Source organism: Xyrauchen texanus, unplaced genomic scaffold (genome assembly GCF_025860055.1).
Source record: "Xyrauchen texanus isolate HMW12.3.18 unplaced genomic scaffold, RBS_HiC_50CHRs HiC_scaffold_220, whole genome shotgun sequence".
Classification (NCBI taxonomy): domain Eukaryota; kingdom Metazoa; phylum Chordata; class Actinopteri; order Cypriniformes; family Catostomidae; genus Xyrauchen; species Xyrauchen texanus.
The window spans coordinates 1-19551 of NW_026266188.1; the positions used below are offsets into that span (position 1 = coordinate 1).

The 19551-nt window shown below is 43.3% G+C and overlaps 20 non-coding genes across 20 annotated transcripts; all 20 read left to right on the forward strand.

Moving 5' to 3' along the window:
* Positions 1-1122: 1122 nt before the first annotated feature.
* Positions 1123-1203, forward strand: trnal-aag (transfer RNA leucine (anticodon AAG)). The gene has a single exon. It is a non-coding gene; the product is annotated as a tRNA-Leu (tRNA).
* Positions 1204-1634: 431 nt separating this feature from the next.
* On the forward strand, positions 1635-1716 carry trnal-uag (transfer RNA leucine (anticodon UAG)). Its single transcript has one exon. It is a non-coding gene; the product is annotated as a tRNA-Leu (tRNA).
* Positions 1717-3233: 1517 nt separating this feature from the next.
* Positions 3234-3315, forward strand: trnal-aag (transfer RNA leucine (anticodon AAG)). Its single transcript has one exon. It is a non-coding gene; the product is annotated as a tRNA-Leu (tRNA).
* A 430-nt stretch (positions 3316-3745) lies between these two features.
* On the forward strand, positions 3746-3827 carry trnal-uag (transfer RNA leucine (anticodon UAG)). Its single transcript has one exon. It is a non-coding gene; the product is annotated as a tRNA-Leu (tRNA).
* A 1076-nt stretch (positions 3828-4903) lies between these two features.
* On the forward strand, positions 4904-4984 carry trnal-aag (transfer RNA leucine (anticodon AAG)). Its single transcript has one exon. It is a non-coding gene; the product is annotated as a tRNA-Leu (tRNA).
* A 430-nt stretch (positions 4985-5414) lies between these two features.
* On the forward strand, positions 5415-5496 carry trnal-uag (transfer RNA leucine (anticodon UAG)). The gene has a single exon. It is a non-coding gene; the product is annotated as a tRNA-Leu (tRNA).
* Positions 5497-6447: 951 nt separating this feature from the next.
* On the forward strand, positions 6448-6528 carry trnal-aag (transfer RNA leucine (anticodon AAG)). Its single transcript has one exon. It is a non-coding gene; the product is annotated as a tRNA-Leu (tRNA).
* A 430-nt stretch (positions 6529-6958) lies between these two features.
* trnal-uag (transfer RNA leucine (anticodon UAG)) lies at positions 6959-7040 on the forward strand. The gene has a single exon. It is a non-coding gene; the product is annotated as a tRNA-Leu (tRNA).
* A 1472-nt stretch (positions 7041-8512) lies between these two features.
* trnal-aag (transfer RNA leucine (anticodon AAG)) lies at positions 8513-8594 on the forward strand. The gene has a single exon. It is a non-coding gene; the product is annotated as a tRNA-Leu (tRNA).
* Positions 8595-9025: 431 nt separating this feature from the next.
* trnal-uag (transfer RNA leucine (anticodon UAG)) lies at positions 9026-9107 on the forward strand. The gene has a single exon. It is a non-coding gene; the product is annotated as a tRNA-Leu (tRNA).
* A 1994-nt stretch (positions 9108-11101) lies between these two features.
* Positions 11102-11183, forward strand: trnal-aag (transfer RNA leucine (anticodon AAG)). The gene has a single exon. It is a non-coding gene; the product is annotated as a tRNA-Leu (tRNA).
* A 431-nt stretch (positions 11184-11614) lies between these two features.
* Positions 11615-11696, forward strand: trnal-uag (transfer RNA leucine (anticodon UAG)). Its single transcript has one exon. It is a non-coding gene; the product is annotated as a tRNA-Leu (tRNA).
* A 1475-nt stretch (positions 11697-13171) lies between these two features.
* Positions 13172-13253, forward strand: trnal-aag (transfer RNA leucine (anticodon AAG)). The gene has a single exon. It is a non-coding gene; the product is annotated as a tRNA-Leu (tRNA).
* A 431-nt stretch (positions 13254-13684) lies between these two features.
* Positions 13685-13766, forward strand: trnal-uag (transfer RNA leucine (anticodon UAG)). The gene has a single exon. It is a non-coding gene; the product is annotated as a tRNA-Leu (tRNA).
* A 1076-nt stretch (positions 13767-14842) lies between these two features.
* On the forward strand, positions 14843-14924 carry trnal-aag (transfer RNA leucine (anticodon AAG)). The gene has a single exon. It is a non-coding gene; the product is annotated as a tRNA-Leu (tRNA).
* Positions 14925-15355: 431 nt separating this feature from the next.
* On the forward strand, positions 15356-15437 carry trnal-uag (transfer RNA leucine (anticodon UAG)). Its single transcript has one exon. It is a non-coding gene; the product is annotated as a tRNA-Leu (tRNA).
* A 1075-nt stretch (positions 15438-16512) lies between these two features.
* trnal-aag (transfer RNA leucine (anticodon AAG)) lies at positions 16513-16594 on the forward strand. The gene has a single exon. It is a non-coding gene; the product is annotated as a tRNA-Leu (tRNA).
* A 358-nt stretch (positions 16595-16952) lies between these two features.
* On the forward strand, positions 16953-17034 carry trnal-uag (transfer RNA leucine (anticodon UAG)). Its single transcript has one exon. It is a non-coding gene; the product is annotated as a tRNA-Leu (tRNA).
* Positions 17035-18634: 1600 nt separating this feature from the next.
* trnal-aag (transfer RNA leucine (anticodon AAG)) lies at positions 18635-18715 on the forward strand. The gene has a single exon. It is a non-coding gene; the product is annotated as a tRNA-Leu (tRNA).
* Positions 18716-19144: 429 nt separating this feature from the next.
* trnal-uag (transfer RNA leucine (anticodon UAG)) lies at positions 19145-19226 on the forward strand. The gene has a single exon. It is a non-coding gene; the product is annotated as a tRNA-Leu (tRNA).
* Positions 19227-19551: the final 325 nt, after the last annotated feature.

Here is a 19551-nt window from a genome sequence, read left to right on the forward strand (position 1 = left end):
ACAGTGGGTGAATTGCTTCACCCTGCTTCAAATCCCACCACTACCAGGTATGATTTTAAATGGATTATGTAGCATTAAGTAGGCCCTCTGAAGGTGCTCATTTGGTCTGTGTCTGTTTCATATTGACCTGTGTAACTACACTCAGTGCAAGAAGTTGAAACTTGAGAATTTGCTTACACTGACAGCAGCAAGTCCCTTAAGGAAAGTTGTTAATACAGGAGTCAGGTAGTTAGTCGAGAATGATGCAGCAATTGCTCCTCGATCATGATGATGTGATCCTGGCATCTAAGGCAGGCAACTCAGTCCTACTCCATTAAAACACCCTTCTTGCAGTGTTTTGTTTCAACACATATTTTTAAGTAACCACCAAGGCCTTTATTAGATGACCCAGGTGTGTTTGACTAGAGATGATACCTCATTCTGCAGGAGGGTGGACCTTCATCAGAAGGAGTGATTAACAATGGATTATGGAGGCCTTTACACCTGCCAAGGATATCCTCCATTAAACACTGAGGATTTTTAAGTACAGTGGGTGAATTGCTTCACCCTGCTTCAAATCCCACCACTACCAGGTATGATTTTAAATGGATTATGTAGCATTAAGTAGGCCCTCTGAAGGTGCTCATTTGGTCTGTGTCTGTTTCATATTGACCTGTGTAACTACACTCAGTGCAAGAAGTTGAAACTTGAGAATTTGCTTACACTGAGAGCAGCAAGTCCCTTAAGGAAAGTTGTTAGTACAGGAGTCAGGTAGTTAGTCGAGAATGATGCAGCAATTGCTCCTCGATGATGATGTGATCCTGGCATCTAAGGCAGGCAACTCAGTCCTACTCCATTAAAACACCCTTCTTGCAGGGTTTTGTTTCAACACATATTTTTAAGTTACCACCAAGGCCTTTATTAGATGACCCAGGTGTGTTTGACTAGAGATGATACCTCATTCTGCAGGAGGGTGGACCTTCATTAGAAGGAGTGATTAACAATGGATTATGGAGACCTTTACACCTGCCAAGGATATTCTCCATTAAACACTGAGGATTTTTAAGTACTGTGGTTGAATTGCTTCACAAATAGACATGGAAACAATTGTCTGAACAAAGCCTAAGGAAACTCTGAATGAAGGGTAGCGTGGCCGAGCGGTCCAAGGCGCTGGATTAAGGCTCCAGTCCCTTCGGGGCGTGGGTTCAAATCCCACTGCTGCCAGAGTGTCCTTTTCGAATTCTGCTGTGTCAGCTTGTACCACGTGGAGTTCTCGGCTCAGCAGTTCAAGTCACTATGACTGTTCATAATGAAGGTGAATTGACCGAAGGTCTGGCAGTATCAGTATTGAGTGGAAGAATGAGGGGTAAGCATAAAAAACAAGATAAGAACACTCTCTCAGTGACGCATCATGTTATCTCAACTGGGAAGTCTTTGCTTTTCTTGGAGGAAAATGAAGGTTTCATAGAGATGAACCGAACCAAACTTTTCCACTATTTCAGAATGTAGGGGAGAATCAGTGTATGCCTTTTCCATGATGGTCTGGCCGAGGGATCTAAGGCGCTGAGGAACATTGAGGATTTTTAAATAGTGTGGGTGACTTGCTTCAAAAATGTCTTTTTGCAGAATGTGAATGTGAAACTGCTGATTTGTATGGTAGTGTGGCCGAGGGGTCTAAGGCGCTGGATTTAGGCTCCAGTCTCTTTGGAGGCGTGGGTTCAAATCCCACCACTGCCAGTGTAAGATTTTAAATGCTGATTATGTCAGCATGTACCACGTGAGGTCTCGGCTCTGAAGGTCAGCTCATTATGGACTGTTCATAATGAAGGTGAATTGACAGCAAGGTCTGGCATCCTCGATCATGATGATGTGATCCTGGCATCTAAGGCAGGCAACTCAGTCCTACTCCATTAAAACATCTCTTCTTGCAGGGTCTTTGTTTCAACACATATTTCTAGAGTAACCACCAAGGCCTTTCATTAGATGACCCAGGTGTGTTTGACTAGAGATGATACCTCATTCTGCAGGAGGGTGGACCTTCATCTGAAGGAGTGATTAACAATGGATTTATGGATGGCCTTGATGACCTGCCAAGGATATCCTCGCATGTGAAACACTGAGGATTTTTTAAGTACAGTGGGTGAATTGCTTCACTCCTGCTTTCAAATCCCACCACTACCAGTTAAGATTTTAAATGGATTATGTAGCATTAAGTAGGCCCTCTGAAGGTGCTCATTTGGTCTGTGTCTGTTTCATATTGACCTGTGTAACTACACTCAGTGCAAGAAGTTGAAACTTGAGAATTTGCTTACACTGACAGCAGCAAGTCCCTTAAGGAAAGTTGTTAATACAGGAGTCAGGTAGTTAGTCGAGAATGATGCAGCAATTGCTCCTTGATGATGATGTGATCCTGGCATCTAAGGCAGGCAACTCAGTCCTACTCCATTAAAACACCCTTCTTGCAGGGTTTTGTTTCAACACATATTTTTAAGTAACCACCAAGGCCTTTATTAGATGACCCAGGTGTGTTTGACTAGAGATGATACCTCATTCTGCAGGAGGGTGGACCTTCATCAGAAGGAGTGATTAACAATGGATTATGGAGGCCTTTACACCTGCCAAGGATATCCTCCATTAAACACTGAGGATTTTTAAGTACAGTGGGTGAATTGCTTCACCCTGCTTCAAATCCCACCACTACCAGGTATGATTTTAAATGGATTATGTAGCATTAAGTAGGCCCTCTGAAGGTGCTCATTTGGTCTGTGTCTGTTTCATATTGACCTGTGTAACTACACTCAGTGCAAGAAGTTGAAACTTGAGAATTTGCTTACACTGACAGCAGCAAGTCCCTTAAGGAAAGTTGTTAATACAGGAGTCAGGTAGTTAGTCGAGAATGATGCAGCAATTGCTCCTTGATGATGATGTGATCCTGGCATCTAAGGCAGGCAACTCAGTCCTACTCCATTAAAACACCCTTCTTGCAGGGTTTTGTTTCAACACATATTTTTAAGTAACCACCAAGGCCTTTATTAGATGACCCAGGTGTGTTTGACTAGAGATGATACCTCATTCTGCAGGAGGGTGGACCTTCATCAGAAGGAGTGATTAACAATGGATTATGGAGACCTTTACACCTGCCAAGGATATTCTCCATTAAACACTGAGGATTTTTAAGTACTGTGGTTGAATTGCTTCACAAATAGACATGGAAACAATTGTCTGAACAAAGCCTAAGGAAACTCTGAATGAAGGGTAAGCGTGGCCGAGCGGTCCAAGGCGCTGGATTAAGGCTCCAGTCCCTTCGGGGCGTGGGTTCAAATCCCACCGCTGCCAGAGTGTCCTTTTCGAATTCTGCTGTGTCAGCTTGTACCACGTGGAGTTCTCGGCTCAGCAGTTCAAGTCACTATGACTGTTCATAATGAAGGTGAATTGACCGAAGGTTTGGCAGTATCAGTATTGAGTGGAAGAATGAGGGTTAAGCATAAAAAACAAGATAAGAACACTCTCTCAGTGACGCATCATGTTATCTCAACTGGGAAGTCTTTGCTTTTCTTGGAGGAAAATGAAGGTTTCATAGAGATGAACCGAACCAAACTTTTCCACTATTTCAGAATGTAGGGAGAATCAGTGTATGCCTTTTCCATGATGGTCTGGCCGAGGGATCTAAGGCACTGAGGAACATTGAGGATTTTTAAATAGTGTGGGTGACTTGCTTCAAAAATGTCTTTTTGCAGAATGTGAATGTGAAACTGCTGATTTGTATGGTAGTGTGGCCGAGGGGTCTAAGGCGCTGGATTTAGGCTCCAGTCTCTTTGGAGGCGTGGGTTGAAATCCCACCACTGCCAGTTAAGATTTTAAATGGATTATGTAGCATTAAGTAGGCCCTCTGAAGGTGCTCATTTGGTCTGTGTCTGTTTCATATTGACCTGTGTAACTACACTCAGTGCAAGAAGTTGAAACTTGAGAATTTGCTTACACTGACAGCAGCAAGTCCCTTAAGGAAAGTTGTTAATACCGGAGTCAGGTAGTTAGTCGAGAATGATGCAGCAATTGCTCCTCGATCATGATGATGTGATCCTGGCATCTAAGGCAGGCAACTCAGTCCTACTCCATTAAAACACCCTTCTTGCAGGGTTTTGTTTCAACACATATTTTTAAGTAACCACCAAGGCCTTTATTAGATGACCCAGGTGTGTTTGACTAGAGATGATACCTCATTCTGCAGGAGGGTGGACCTTCATCTGAAGGAGTGATTAACAATGGATTATGGAGGCCTTTACACCTGCCAAGGATATCCTCCATTAAACACTGAGGATTTTTAAGTACAGTGGGTGAATTGCTTCACCCTGCTTCAAATCCCACCACTACCAGGTATGATTTTAAATGGATTATGTAGCATTAAGTAGGCCCTCTGAAGGTGCTCATTTGGTCTGTGTCTGTTTCATATTGACCTGTGTAACTACACTCAGTGCAAGAAGTTGAAACTTGAGAATTTGCTTACACTGACAGCAGCAAGTCCCTTAAGGAAAGTTGTTAATACAGGAGTCAGGTAGTTAGTCGAGAATGATGCAGCAATTGCTCCTTGATGATGATGTGATCCTGGCATCTAAGGCAGGCAACTCAGTCCTACTCCATTAAAACACCCTTCTTGCAGGGTTTTGTTTCAACACATATTTTTAAGTAACCACCAAGGCCTTTATTAGATGACCCAGGTGTGTTTGACTAGAGATGATACCTCATTCTGCAGGAGGGTGGACCTTCATCAGAAGGAGTGATTAACAATGGATTATGGAGACCTTTACACCTGCCAAGGATATTCTCCATTAAACACTGAGGATTTTTAAGTACTGTGGTTGAATTGCTTCACAAATAGACATGGAAACAATTGTCTGAACAAAGCCTAAGGAAACTCTGAATGAAGGGTAGCGTGGCCGAGCGGTCCAAAGCGCTGGATTAAGGCTCCAGTCCCTTCGGGGCGTGGGTTCAAATCCCACCGCTGCCAGAGTGTCCTTTTCGAATTCTGCTGTGTCAGCTTGTACCACGTGGAGTTCTCGGCTCAGCAGTTCAAGTCACTATGACTGTTCATAATGAAGGTGAATTGACCGAAGGTTTGGCAGTATCAGTATTGAGTGGAAGAATGAGGGTTAAGCATAAAAAACAAGATAAGAACACTCTCTCAGTGACGCATCATGTTATCTCAACTGGGAAGTCTTTGCTTTTCTTGGAGGAAAATGAAGGTTTCATAGAGATGAACCGAACCAAACTTTTCCACTATTTCAGAATGTAGGGGAGAATCAGTGTATGCCTTTTCCATGATGGTCTGGCCGAGGGATCTAAGCGCTGAGGAACATTGAGGATTTTTAAATAGTGTGGGTGACTTGCTTCAAAAATGTCTTTTTGCAGAATGTGAATGTGAAACTGCTGATTTGTATGGTAGTGTGGCCGAGGGGTCTAAGGCGCTGGATTTAGGCTCCAGTCTCTTTGGAGGTGTGGGTTCAAATCCCACCACTGCCAGTTAAGATTTTAAATGGATTATGTAGCATTAAGTAGGCCCTCTGAAGGTGCTCATTTGGAGTAGAGAATGATGCAGCAATTGCTCCTCGATCGATGATGATGTGATCCTGGCATCTAAGGCAGGCAACTCAGTCCTACTCCATTAAAACACCCTTCTTGCAGGGTTTTGTTTCAACACATATTTTTAAGTAACCACCAAGGCCTTTATTAGATGACCCAGGTGTGTTTGACTAGAGATGATACCTCATTCTGCAGGAGGGTGGACCTTCATCAGAAGGAGTGATTAACAATGGATTATGGAGGCCTTTACACCTGCCAAGGATATCCTCCATTAAACACTGAGGATTTTTAAGTACAGTGGGTGAATTGCTTCACCCTGCTTCAAATCCCACCACTACCAGGTATGATTTTAAATGGATTATGTAGCATTAAGTAGGCCCTCTGAAGGTGCTCATTTGGTCTGTGTCTGTTTCATATTGACCTGTGTAACTACACTCAGTGCAAGAAGTTGAAACTTGAGAATTTGCTTACACTGACAGCAGCAAGTCCCTTAAGGAAAGTTGTTAATACAGGAGTCAGGTAGTTAGTCGAGAATGATGCAGCAATTGCTCCTTGATGATGATGTGATCCTGGCATCTAAGGCAGGCAACTCAGTCCTACTCCATTAAAACACCCTTCTTGCAGGGTTTTGTTTCAACACATATTTTTAAGTAACCACCAAGGCCTTTATTAGATGACCCAGGTGTGTTTGACTAGAGATGATACCTCATTCTGCAGGAGGGTGGACCTTCATCAGAAGGAGTGATTAACAATGGATTATGGAGACCTTTACACCTGCCAAGGATATTCTCCATTAAACACTGAGGATTTTTAAGTACTGTGGTTGAATTGCTTCACAAATAGACATGGAAACAATTGTCTGAACAAAGCCTAAGGAAACTCTGAATGAAGGGTAGCGTGGCCGAGCGGTCCAAGGCGCTGGATTAAGGCTCCAGTCCCTTCGAGGCGTGGGTTCAAATCCCACCGCTGCCAGAGTGTCCTTTTCGAATTCTGCTGTGTCAGCTTGTACCACGTGGAGTTCTCGGCTCAGCAGTTCAAGTCACTATGACTGTTCATAATGAAGGTGAATTGACCGAAGGTTTGGCAGTATCAGTATTGAGTGGAAGAATGAGGGTTAAGCATAAAAAACAAGATAAGAACACTCTCTCAGTGACGCATCATGTTATCTCAACTGGGAAGTCTTTGCTTTTCTTGGAGGAAAATGAAGGTTTCATAGAGATGAACCGAACCAAACTTTTCCACTATTTCAGAATGTAGGGGAGAATCAGTGTATGCCTTTTCCATGATGGTCTGGCCGAGGGATCTAAGAGCTGAGGAACATTGAGGATTTTTAAATAGTGTGGGTGACTTGCTTCAAAAATGTCTTTTTGCAGAATGTGAATGTGAAACTGCTGATTTGTATGGTAGTGTGGCCGAGGGGTCTAAGGCGCTGGATTTAGGCTCCAGTCTCTTTGGAGGCGTGGGTTCAAATCCCACCACTGCCAGTTAAGATTTTAAATGGATTATGTAGCATTAAGTAGGCCCTCTGAAGGTGCTCATTTGGAGTAGAGAATGATGCAGCAATTGCTCCTCGATCATGATGATGTGATCCTGGCATCTAAGGCAGGCAACTCAGTCCTACTCCATTAAAACACCCTTCTTGCAGGGTTTTGTTTCAACACATATTTTTAAGTAACCACCAAGGCCTTTATTAGATGACCCAGGTGTGTTTGACTAGAGATGATACCTCATTCTGCAGGAGGGTGGACCTTCATCAGAAGGAGTGATTAACAATGGATTATGGAGGCCTTTACACCTGCCAAGGATATCCTCCATTAAACACTGAGGATTTTTAAGTACAGTGGGTGAATTGCTTCACCCTGCTTCAAATCCCACCACTACCAGGTATGATTTTAAATGGATTATGTAGCATTAAGTAGGCCCTCTGAAGGTGCTCATTTGGTCTGTGTCTGTTTCATATTGACCTGTGTAACTACACTCAGTGCAAGAAGTTGAAACTTGAGAATTTGCTTACACTGACAGCAGCAAGTCCCTTAAGGAAAGTTGTTAATACAGGAGTCAGGTAGTTAGTCGAGAATGATGCAGCAATTGCTCCTTGATGATGATGTGATCCTGGCATCTAAGGCAGGCAACTCAGTCCTACTCCATTAAAACACCCTTCTTGCAGGGTTTTGTTTCAACACATATTTTTAAGTAACCACCAAGGCCTTTATTAGATGACCCAGGTGTGTTTGACTAGAGATGATACCTCATTCTGCAGGAGGGTGGACCTTCATCAGAAGGAGTGATTAACAATGGATTATGGAGGCCTTTACACCTGCCAAGGATATCCTCCATTAAACACTGAGGATTTTTAAGTACAGTGGGTGAATTGCTTCACCCTGCTTCAAATCCCACCACTACCAGGTATGATTTTAAATGGATTATGTAGCATTAAGTAGGCCCTCTGAAGGTGCTCATTTGGTCTGTGTCTGTTTCATATTGACCTGTGTAACTACACTCAGTGCAAGAAGTTGAAACTTGAGAATTTGCTTACACTGACAGCAGCAAGTCCCTTAAGGAAAGTTGTTAATACAGGAGTCAGGTAGTTAGTCGAGAATGATGCAGCAATTGCTCCTTGATGATGATGTGATCCTGGCATCTAAGGCAGGCAACTCAGTCCTACTCCATTAAAACACCCTTCTTGCAGGGTTTTGTTTCAACACATATTTTTAAGTAACCACCAAGGCCTTTATTAGATGACCCAGGTGTGTTTGACTAGAGATGATACCTCATTCTGCAGGAGGGTGGACCTTCATCAGAAGGAGTGATTAACAATGGATTATGGAGACCTTTACACCTGCCAAGGATATTCTCCATTAAACACTGAGGATTTTTAAGTACTGTGGTTGAATTGCTTCACAAATAGACATGGAAACAATTGTCTGAACAAAGCCTAAGGAAACTCTGACTGAAGGGTAGCGTGGCAGAGCGGTCCAAGGCGCTGGATTAAGGCTCCAGTCCCTTCGGGGGCGTGGGTTCAAATCCCACCGCTGCCAGTGTGTCCTTTTCGAATTCTGCTGTGTCAGCTTGTACCAAGTGGAGTTCTCGGCTCAGCAGTTTCAGTCACTATGACGGTTCATAATGAAGGTGAATTGACCGAAGGTTTGGCAGTATCAGTATTGAGTGGAAGAATGAGGGTTAAGCATAAAAAACAAGATAAGAACACTCTCTCAGTGACGCATCATGTTATCTCAACTGGGAAGCCTTTGCTTTTCTTGGAGGAAAATGAAGGTTTCATAGAGATGAACCGAACCAAACTTTTCCACTATTTCAGAATGTAGGGGAGAATCAGTGTATGCCTTTTCCATGATGGTCTGGCCGAGGGATCTAAGGCGCTGAGGAACATTGAGGATTTTTAAATAGTGTGGGTGACTTGCTTCAAAAATGTCTTTTTGCAGAATGTGAATGTGAAACTGCTGATTTGTATGGTAGTGTGGCCGAGGGGTCTAAGGTGCTGGATTTAGGCTCCAGTCTCTTTGGAGGCGTGGGTTCAAATCCCACCACTGCCAGTTAAGATTTTAAATGGATTATGTAGCATTAAGTAGGCCCTCTGAAGGTGCTCATTTGGAGTAGAGAATGATGCAGCAATTGCTCCTCGATCATGATGATGTGATCCTGGCATCTAAGGCAGGCAACTCAGTCCTACTCCATTAAAACACCCTTCTTGCAGGGTTTTGTTTCAACACATATTTTTAAGTAACCACCAAGGCCTTTATTAGATGACCCAGGTGTGTTTGACTAGAGAAGATACCTCATTCTGCAGGAGGGTGGACCTTCATCAGAAGGAGTGATTAACAATGGATTATGGAGGCCTTTACACCTGCCAAGGATATCCTCCATTAAACACTGAGGATTTTTAAGTACAGTGGGTGAATTGCTTCACCCTGCTTCAAATCCCACCACTACCAGGTATGATTTTAAATGGATTATGTAGCATTAAGTAGGCCCTCTGAAGGTGCTCATTTGGTCTGTGTCTGTTTCATATTGACCTGTGTAACTACACTCAGTGCAAGAAGTTGAAACTTGAGAATTTGCTTACACTGACAGCAGCAAGTCCCTTAAGGAAAGTTGTTAATACAGGAGTCAGGTAGTTAGTCGAGAATGATGCAGCAATTGCTCCTTGATGATGATGTGATCCTGGCATCTAAGGCAGGCAACTCAGTCCTACTCCATTAAAACACCCTTCTTGCAGGGTTTTGTTTCAACACATATTTTTAAGTAACCACCAAGGCCTTTATTAGATGACCCAGGTGTGTTTGACTAGAGATGATACCTCATTCTGCAGGAGGGTGGACCTTCATCAGAAGGAGTGATTAACAATGGATTATGGAGGCCTTTACACCTGCCAAGGATATCCTCCATTAAACACTGAGGATTTTTAAGTACAGTGGGTGAATTGCTTCACCCTGCTTCAAATCCCACCACTACCAGGTATGATTTTAAATGGATTATGTAGCATTAAGTAGGCCCTCTGAAGGTGCTCATTTGGTCTGTGTCTGTTTCATATTGACCTGTGTAACTACACTCAGTGCAAGAAGTTGAAACTTGAGAATTTGCTTACACTGACAGCAGCAAGTCCCTTAAGGAAAGTTGTTAATACAGGAGTCAGGTAGTTAGTCGAGAATGATGCAGCAATTGCTCCTTGATGATGATGTGATCCTGGCATCTAAGGCAGGCAACTCAGTCCTACTCCATTAAAACACCCTTCTTGCAGGGTTTTGTTTCAACACATATTTTTAAGTAACCACCAAGGCCTTTATTAGATGACCCAGGTGTGTTTGACTAGAGATGATACCTCATTCTGCAGGAGGGTGGACCTTCATCAGAAGGAGTGATTAACAATGGATTATGGAGGCCTTTACACCTGCCAAGGATATCCTCCATTAAACACTGAGGATTTTTAAGTACAGTGGGTGAATTGCTTCACCCTGCTTCAAATCCCACCACTACCAGGTATGATTTTAAATGGATTATGTAGCATTAAGTAGGCCCTCTGAAGGTGCTCATTTGGTCTGTGTCTGTTTCATATTGACCTGTGTAACTACACTCAGTGCAAGAAGTTGAAACTTGAGAATTTGCTTACACTGACAGCAGCAAGTCCCTTAAGGAAAGTTGTTAGTACAGGAGTCAGGTAGTTAGTCGAGAATGATGCAGCAATTGCTCCTTGATGATGATGTGATCCTGGCATCTAAGGCAGGCAACTCAGTCCTACTCCATTAAAACACCCTTCTTGCAGGGTTTTGTTTCAACACATATTTTTAAGTAACCACCAAGGCCTTTATTAGATGACCCAGGTGTGTTTGACTAGAGATGATACCTCATTCTGCAGGAGGGTGGACCTTCATCAGAAGGAGTGATTAACAATGGATTATGGAGACCTTTACACCTGCCAAGGATATTCTCCATTAAACACTGAGGATTTTTAAGTACTGTGGTTGAATTGCTTCACAAATAGACATGGAAACAATTGTCTGAACAAAGCCTAAGGAAACTCTGACTGAAGGGTAGCGTGGCCGAGCGGTCCAAGGCGCTGGATTAAGGCTCCAGTCCCTTCGGGGGCGTGGGTTCAAATCCCACCGCTGCCAGTGTGTCCTTTTCGAATTCTGCTGTGTCAGCTTGTACCAAGTGGAGTTCTCGGCTCAGCAGTTTCAGTCACTATGACGGTTCATAATGAAGGTGAATTGACCGAAGGTTTGGCAGTATCAGTATTGAGTGGAAGAATGAGGGTTAAGCATAAAAAACAAGATAAGAACACTCTCTCAGTGACGCATCATGTTATCTCAACTGGGAAGCCTTTGCTTTTCTTGGAGGAAAATGAAGGTTTCATAGAGATGAACCGAACCAAACTTTTCCACTATTTCAGAATGTAGGGGAGAATCAGTGTATGCCTTTTCCATGATGGTCTGGCCGAGGGATCTAAGGCGCTGAGGAACATTGAGGATTTTTAAATAGTGTGGGTGACTTGCTTCAAAAATGTCTTTTTGCAGAATGTGAATGTGAAACTGCTGATTTGTATGGTAGTGTGGCCGAGGGGTCTAAGGCGCTGGATTTAGGCTCCAGTCTCTTTGGAGGTGTGGGTTCAAATCCCACCACTGCCAGTTAAGATTTTAAATGGATTATGTAGCATTAAGTAGGCCCTCTGAAGGTGCTCATTTGGAGTAGAGAATGATGCAGCAATTGCTCCTCGATCATGATGATGTGATCCTGGCATCTAAGGCAGGCAACTCAGTCCTACTCCATTAAAACACCCTTCTTGCAGGGTTTTGTTTCAACACATATTTTTAAGTAACCACCAAGGCCTTTATTAGATGACCCAGGTGTGTTTGACTAGAGATGATACCTCATTCTGTAGGAGGGTGGACCTTCATCTGAAGGAGTGATTAACAATGGATTATGGAGGCCTTTACACCTGCCAAGGATATCCTCCATTAAACACTGAGGATTTTTAAGTACAGTGGGTGAATTGCTTCACCCTGCTTCAAATCCCACCACTACCAGTTAAGATTTTAAATGGATTATGTAGCATTAAGTAGGCCCTCTGAAGGTGCTCATTTGGTCTGTGTCTGTTTCATATTGACCTGTGTAACTACACTCAGTGCAAGAAGTTGAAACTTGAGAATTTGCTTACACTGAGAGCAGCAAGTCCCTTAAGGAAAGTTGTTAATACCGGAGTCAGGAAGTTAGTCGAGAATGATGCAGCAATTGCTCCTCGATCATGATGATGTGATCCTGGCATCTAAGGCAGGCAACTCAGTCCTACTCCATTAAAACACCCTTCTTGCAGGGTTTTGTTTCAACACATATTTTTAAGTAACCACCAAGGCCTTTATTAGATGACCCAGGTGTGTTTGACTAGAGATGATACCTCATTCTGCAGGAGGGTGGACCTTCATCAGAAGGAGTGATTAACAATGGATTATGGAGGCCTTTACACCTGCCAAGGATATCCTCCATTAAACACTGAGGATTTTTAAGTACAGTGGGTGAATTGCTTCACCCTGCTTCAAATCCCACCACTACCAGGTATGATTTTAAATGGATTATGTAGCATTAAGTAGGCCCTCTGAAGGTGCTCATTTGGTCTGTGTCTGTTTCATATTGACCTGTGTAACTACACTCAGTGCAAGAAGTTGAAACTTGAGAATTTGCTTACACTGACAGCAGCAAGTCCCTTAAGGAAAGTTGTTAATACAGGAGTCAGGTAGTTAGTCGAGAATGATGCAGCAATTGCTCCTTGATGATGATGTGATCCTGGCATCTAAGGCAGGCAACTCAGTCCTACTCCATTAAAACACCCTTCTTGCAGGGTTTTGTTTCAACACATAGTTTTAAGTAACCACCAAGGCCTTTATTAGATGACCCAGGTGTGTTTGACTAGAGATGATCCCTCATTCTGCAGGAGGGTGGACCTTCATCAGAAGGAGTGATTAACAATGGATTATGGAGACCTTTACACCTGCCAAGGATATTCTCCATTAAACACTGAGGATTTTTAAGTACTGTGGTTGAATTGCTTCACAAGTAGACATGGAAACAATTGTCTGAACAAAGCCTAAGGAAACTCTGAATGAAGGGTAGCGTGGCCGAGCGGTCCAAGGCGCTGGATTAAGGCTCCAGTCCCTTCGGGGGCGTGGGTTCAAATCCCACCGCTGCCAGAGTGTCCTTTTCGAATTCTGCTGTGTCAGCTTGTACCACGTGGAGTTCTCGGCTCAGCAGTTCAAGTCACTATGACTGTTCATAATGAAGGTGAATTGACCGAAGGTTTGGCAGTATCAGTATTGAGTGGAAGAATGAGGGTTAAGCATAAAAAACAAGATAAGAACACTCTCTCAGTGACACATCATGTTATCTCAACTGGGAAGTCTTTGCTTTTCTTGGAGGAAAATGCAGGTTTCATAGAGATGAACCGAACCAAACTTTTCCACTATTTCAGAATGTAGGGGAGAATCAGTGTATGCCTTTTCCATGATGGTCTGGCCGAGGGATCTAAGGCGCTGAGGAACATTGAGGATTTTTAAATAGTGTGGGTGACTTGCTTCAAAAATGTCTTTTTGCAGACTGTGAATGTGAAACTGCTGCTTTGTATGGTAGTGTGGCCGAGGGGTCTAAGGCGCTGGATTTAGGCTCCAGTCTCTTTGGAGGCGTGGGTTCAAATCCCACCACTGCCAGTTAAGATTTTAAATGGATTATGTAGCATTAAGTAGGCCCTCTGAAGGTGCTCATTTGGTCTGTGTCTGTTTCATATTGACCTGTGTAACTACACTCAGTGCAAGAAGTGAAACTTGAGAATTTGCTTACACTGACAGCATCAAGTCCCTTAAGGAAAGTTGTTAATACCGGAGTCAGGTAGTTAGTCGAGAATGATGCAGCAATTGCTCCTCGATCATGATGATGTGATCCTGGCATCTAAGGCAGGCAACTCAGTCCTACTCCATTAAAACATCCTTCTTGCAGGGTTTTGTTTCAACACATATTTTTAAGTAACCACCAAGGCCTTTATTAGATGACCCAGGTGTGTTTGACTAGAGATGATACCTCATTCTGCAGGAGGGTGGATCTTCATCTGAAGGAGTGATTAACAATGGATTATGGAGGCCTTTACACCTGCCAAGGATATCCTCCATTAAACACTGAGGATTTTTAAGTACAGTGGGTGAATTGCTTCACCCTGCTTCAAATCCCACCACTACCAGGTATGATTTTAAATGGATTATGTAGCATTAAGTAGGCCCTCTGAAGGTGCTCATTTGGTCTGTGTCTGTTTCATATTGACCTGTGTAACTACACTCAGTGCAAGAAGTTGAAACTTGAGAATTTGCTTACACTGACAGCAGCAAGTCCCTTAAGGAAAGTTGTTAATACAGGAGTCAGGTAGTTAGTCGAGAATGATGCAGCAATTGCTCCTTGATGATGATGTGATCCTGGCATCTAAGGCAGGCAACTCAGTCCTACTCCATTAAAACACCCTTCTTGCAGGGTTTTGTTTCAACACATATTTTTAAGTAACCACCAAGGCCTTTATTAGATGACCCAGGTGTGTTTGACTAGAGATGATACCTCATTCTGCAGGAGGGTGGACCTTCATCAGAAGGAGTGATTAACAATGGATTATGGAGACCTTTACACCTGCCAAGGATTATTCTCCATTAAACACTGAGGATTTTTAAGTACTGTGGTTGAATTTCTTCACAAATAGACATGGAAACAATTGTCTGAACAAAGCCTAAGGAAACTCTGAATGAAGGGTAGCGTGGCCGAGCGGTCCAAGGCGCTGGATTAAGGCTACAGTCCCTTAGGGGGCGTGGATTCAAATCCCACCGCTGCCAGAGTGTCCTTTTCGAATTCTGCTGTGTCAGCTTGTACCACGTGGAGTTCTCGGCTCAGCAGTTCAAGTCACTATGACTGTTCATAATGAAGGTGAATTGACCGAAGGTTTGGCAGTATCAGTATTGAGTGGAAGAATGAGGGTTAAGCATAAAAAACAAGATAAGAACACTCTCTCAGTGACGCATCATGTTATCTCAACTGGGAAGTCTTTGCTTTTCCTGGAGGAAAATGAAGGTTTCATAGAGATGAACCGAACCAAACTTTTCCACTATTTCAGAATGTAGGGGAGAATCAGTGTATGCCTTTTCCATGATGGTCTGGCCGAGGGATCTAAGGCGCTGAGGAACATTGAGGATTTTTAAATAGTGTGGGTGACTTGCTTCAAAAATGTCTTTTTGCAGAATGTGAATGTGAAACTGCTGATTTGTATGGTAGTGTGGCCGAGGGGTCTAAGGCGCTGGATTTAGGCTCCAGTCTCTTTGGAGGCGTGGGTTCAAATCCCACCACTGCCAGTTAAGATTTTAAATGGATTATGTAGCATTAAGTAGGCCCTCTGAAGGTGCTCATTTGGTCTGTGTCTGTTTCATATTGACCTGTGTAACTACACTCAGTGCAAGAAGTGAAACTTGAGAATTTGCTTACACTGACAGCAGCAAGTCCCTTAAGGAAAGTTGTTAATACCGGAGTCAGGTAGTTAGTCGAGAATGATGCAGCAATTGCTCCTCGATCCTGATGATGTGATCCTGGCATCTAAGGCAGGCAACTCAGTCCTACTCCATTAAAACATCCTTCTTGCAGGGTTTTGTTTCAACACATATTTTTAAGTAACCACCAAGGCCTTTATTAGATGACCCAGGTGTGTTTGACTAGAGATGATACCTCATTCTGCAGGAGGGTGGACCTTCATCAGAAGGAGTGATTAACAATGGATTATGGAGGCCTTTACACCTGCCAAGGATATCCTCCATTAAACACTGAGGATTTTTAAGTACAGTGGGTGAATTGCTTCACCCTGCTTCAAATCCCACCACTACCAGGTATGATTTTAAATGGATTATGTAGCATTAAGTAGGCCCTCTGAAGGTGCTCATTTGGTCTGTGTCTGTTTCATATTGACCTGTGTAACTACACTCAGTGCAAGAAGTTGAAACTTGAGAATTTGCTTACACTGACAGCAGCAAGTCCCTTAAGGAAAGTTGTTAATACAGGAGTCAGGTAGTTAGTCGAGAATGATGCAGCAATTGCTCCTTGATGATGATGTGATCCTGGCATCTAAGGCAGGCAACTCAGTCCTACTCCATTAAAACACCCTTCTTGCAGGGTTTTGTTTCAACACATATTTTTAAGTAACCACCAAGGCCTTTATTAGATGACCCAGGTGTGTTTGACTAGAGCTGATACCTCATTCTGCAGGAGGGTGGACCTTCATCAGAAGGAGTGATTAACAATGGATTATGGAGACCTTTACACCTGCCAAGGATATTCTCCATTAAACACTGAGGATTTTTAAGTACTGTGGTTGAATTGCTTCACAAGTAGACATGGAAACAATTGTCTGAACAAAGCCTAAGGAAACTCTGAATGAAGGGTAGCGTGGCCGAGCGGTCCAAGGCGCTGGATTAAGGCTCCAGTCCCTTCGGGGGCGTGGGTTCGAATCCCACCGCTGCCAGAGTGTCCTTTTCGAATTCTGCTGTGTCAGCTTGTACCATGTGGAGTTCAAGGCTCAGCAGTTCAAGTCACTATGACTGTTCTTTATGAAGGTGAATTGACCGAAGGTTTGGAAGTATCAGTATTGAGTGGAAGAATGAGGGCTAAGCATAAAAAACAAGATAAGAACACTCTCAGTGACGCATCATGTTATCTCAACTGGGAAGTCTTTGCTTTTCTTGGAGGAAAATGAAGGTTTCATAGAGATGAACCGAGGGATCTAAGGCGCTGAGGAACATTGAGGATTTTTAAATAGTGTGGGTGACTTCCTTCAAAAATGTCTTTTTGCAGAATGTGAATGTGAAACTGCTGATTTGTATGGTAGTGTGGCCGAGGGGTCTAAGGCGCTGGATTTAGGCTCCAGTCTCTTTGGAGGCGTGGGTTCAAATCCCACCACTGCCAGTTAAGATTTTAAATGGATTATGTAGCATTAAGTAGGCCCTCTGAAGGTGCTCATTTGGTCTGTGTCTGTTTCATATTGACCTGTGTAACTACACTCAGTGCAAGAAGTTGAAACTTGAGAATTTGCTTACACTGAGAGCAGCACTGAGAACCTTAAGGAAAGTTGTTAATACCGGAGTCAGGTAGTTAGTCGAGAATGATGCAGCAATTGCTCCTCGATCATGATGATGTGATCCTGGCATCTAAGGCAGGCAACTCAGTCCTACTCCATTAAAACACCCTTCTTGCAGGGTTTGTTTCAACACATATTTTTAAGTAACCACCAAGGCCTTTATTAGATGACCCAGGTGTGTTTGACTAGAGATGATACCTCATTCTGCAGGAGGGTGGACCTTCATCAGAAGGAGTGATTAACAATGGATTATGGAGGCCTTTACACCTGCCAAGGATATCCTCCATTAAACACTGAGGATTTTTAAGTACAGTGGGTGAATTGCTTCACCCTGCTTCAAATCCCACCACTACCAGGTATGATTTTAAATGGATTATGTAGCATTAAGTAGGCCCTCTGAAGGTGCTCATTTGGTCTGTGTCTGTTTCATATTGACCTGTGTAACTACACTCAGTGCAAGAAGTTGAAACTTGAGAATTTGCTTACACTGACAGCAGCAAGTCCCTTAAGGAAAGTTGTTAGTACAGGAGTCAGGTAGTTAGTCGAGAATGATGCAGCAATTGCTCCTTGATGATGATGTGATCCTGGCATCTAAGGCAGGCAACTCAGTCCTACTCCATTAAAACACCCTTCTTGCAGGGTTTTGTTTCAACACATAGTTTTAAGTAACCACCAAGGCCTTTATTAGATGACCCAGGTGTGTTTGACTAGAGATGATACCTCATTCTGCAGGAGGGTGGATCTTCATCTGAAGGAGTGATTAACAATGGATTATGGAGGCCTTTACCCCTGCCAAGGATATCCTCCATTAAACACTGAGGATTTTTAAGTACAGTGGGTGAATTGCTTCACCCTGCTTCAAATCCCACCACTACCAGGTATGATTTTAAATGGATTATGTAGCATTAAGTAGGCCCTCTGAAGGTGCTCATTTGGTCTGTGTCTGTTTCATATTGACCTGTGTAACTACACTCAGTGCAAGAAGTTGAAACTTGAGAATTTGCTTACACTGACAGCAGCAAGTCCCTTAAGGAAAGTTGTTAATACAGGAGTCAGGTAGTTAGTCGAGAATGATGCAGCAATTGCTCCTTGATGATGATGTGATCCTGGCATCTAAGGCAGGCAACTCAGTCCTACTCCATTAAAACACCCTTCTTGCAGGGTTTTGTTTCAACACATATTTTTAAGTAACCACCAAGGCCTTTATTAGATGACCCAGGTGTGTTTGACTAGAGATGATACCTCATTCTGCAGGAGGGTGGACCTTCATCAGAAGGAGTGATTAACAATGGATTATGGAGACCTTTACACCTGCCAAGGATATTCTCCATTAAACACTGAGGATTTTTAAGTACTGTGGTTGAATTGCTTCACAAATAGACATGGAAACAATTGTCTGAACAAAGCCTAAGGAAACTCTGAATGAAGGGTAGCGTGGCCGAGCGGTCCAAGGCGCTGGATTAAGGCTCCAGTCCCTTCGGGGCGTGGGTTCAAATCCCACCGCTGCCAGTGTGTCCTTTTCGAATTCTGCTGTGTCAGCTTGTACCAAGTGGAGTTCTCGGCTCAGCAGTTTCAGTCACTATGACTGTTCATAATGAAGGTGAATTGACCGAAGGTTTGGCAGTATCAGTATTGAGTGGAAGAATGAGGGTTAAGCATAAAAACAAGATAAGAACACTCTCTCAGTGACGCATCATGTTATCTCAACTGGGAAGTCTTTGCTTTTCTTGGAGGAAAATGAAGGTGTCATAGAGATGAACCGAACCAAACTTTTCCACTATTTCAGAATGTAGGGGAGAATCAGTGTATGCCTTTTCCATGATGGTCTGGCCGAGGGATCTAAGGCGCTGAGGAACATTGAGGATTTTTAAATAGTGTGGGTGACTTGCTTCAAAAATGTCTTTTGCAGAATGTGAATGTGAAACTGCTGATTTGTATGGTAGTGTGGCCGAGGGGTCTAAGGTGCTGGATTTAGGCTCCAGTCTCTTTGGAGGCGTGGGTTCAAATCCCACCACTGCCAGTTAAGATTTTAAATGGATTATGTAGCATTAAGTAGGCCCTCTGAAGGTGCTCATTTGGAGTCGAGAATGATGCAGCAATTGCTCCTCGATCATGATGATGTGATCCTGGCATCTAAGGCAGGCAACTCAGTCCTACTCCATTAAAACACCCTTCTTGCAGTGTTTTGTTTCAACACATATTTTTAAGTAACCACCAAGGCCTTTATTAGATGACCCAGGTGTGTTTGACTAGAGATGATACCTCATTCTGCAGGAGGGTGGACCTTCATCTGAAGGAGTGATTAACAATGGATTATGGAGGCCTTTACACCTGCCAAGGATATC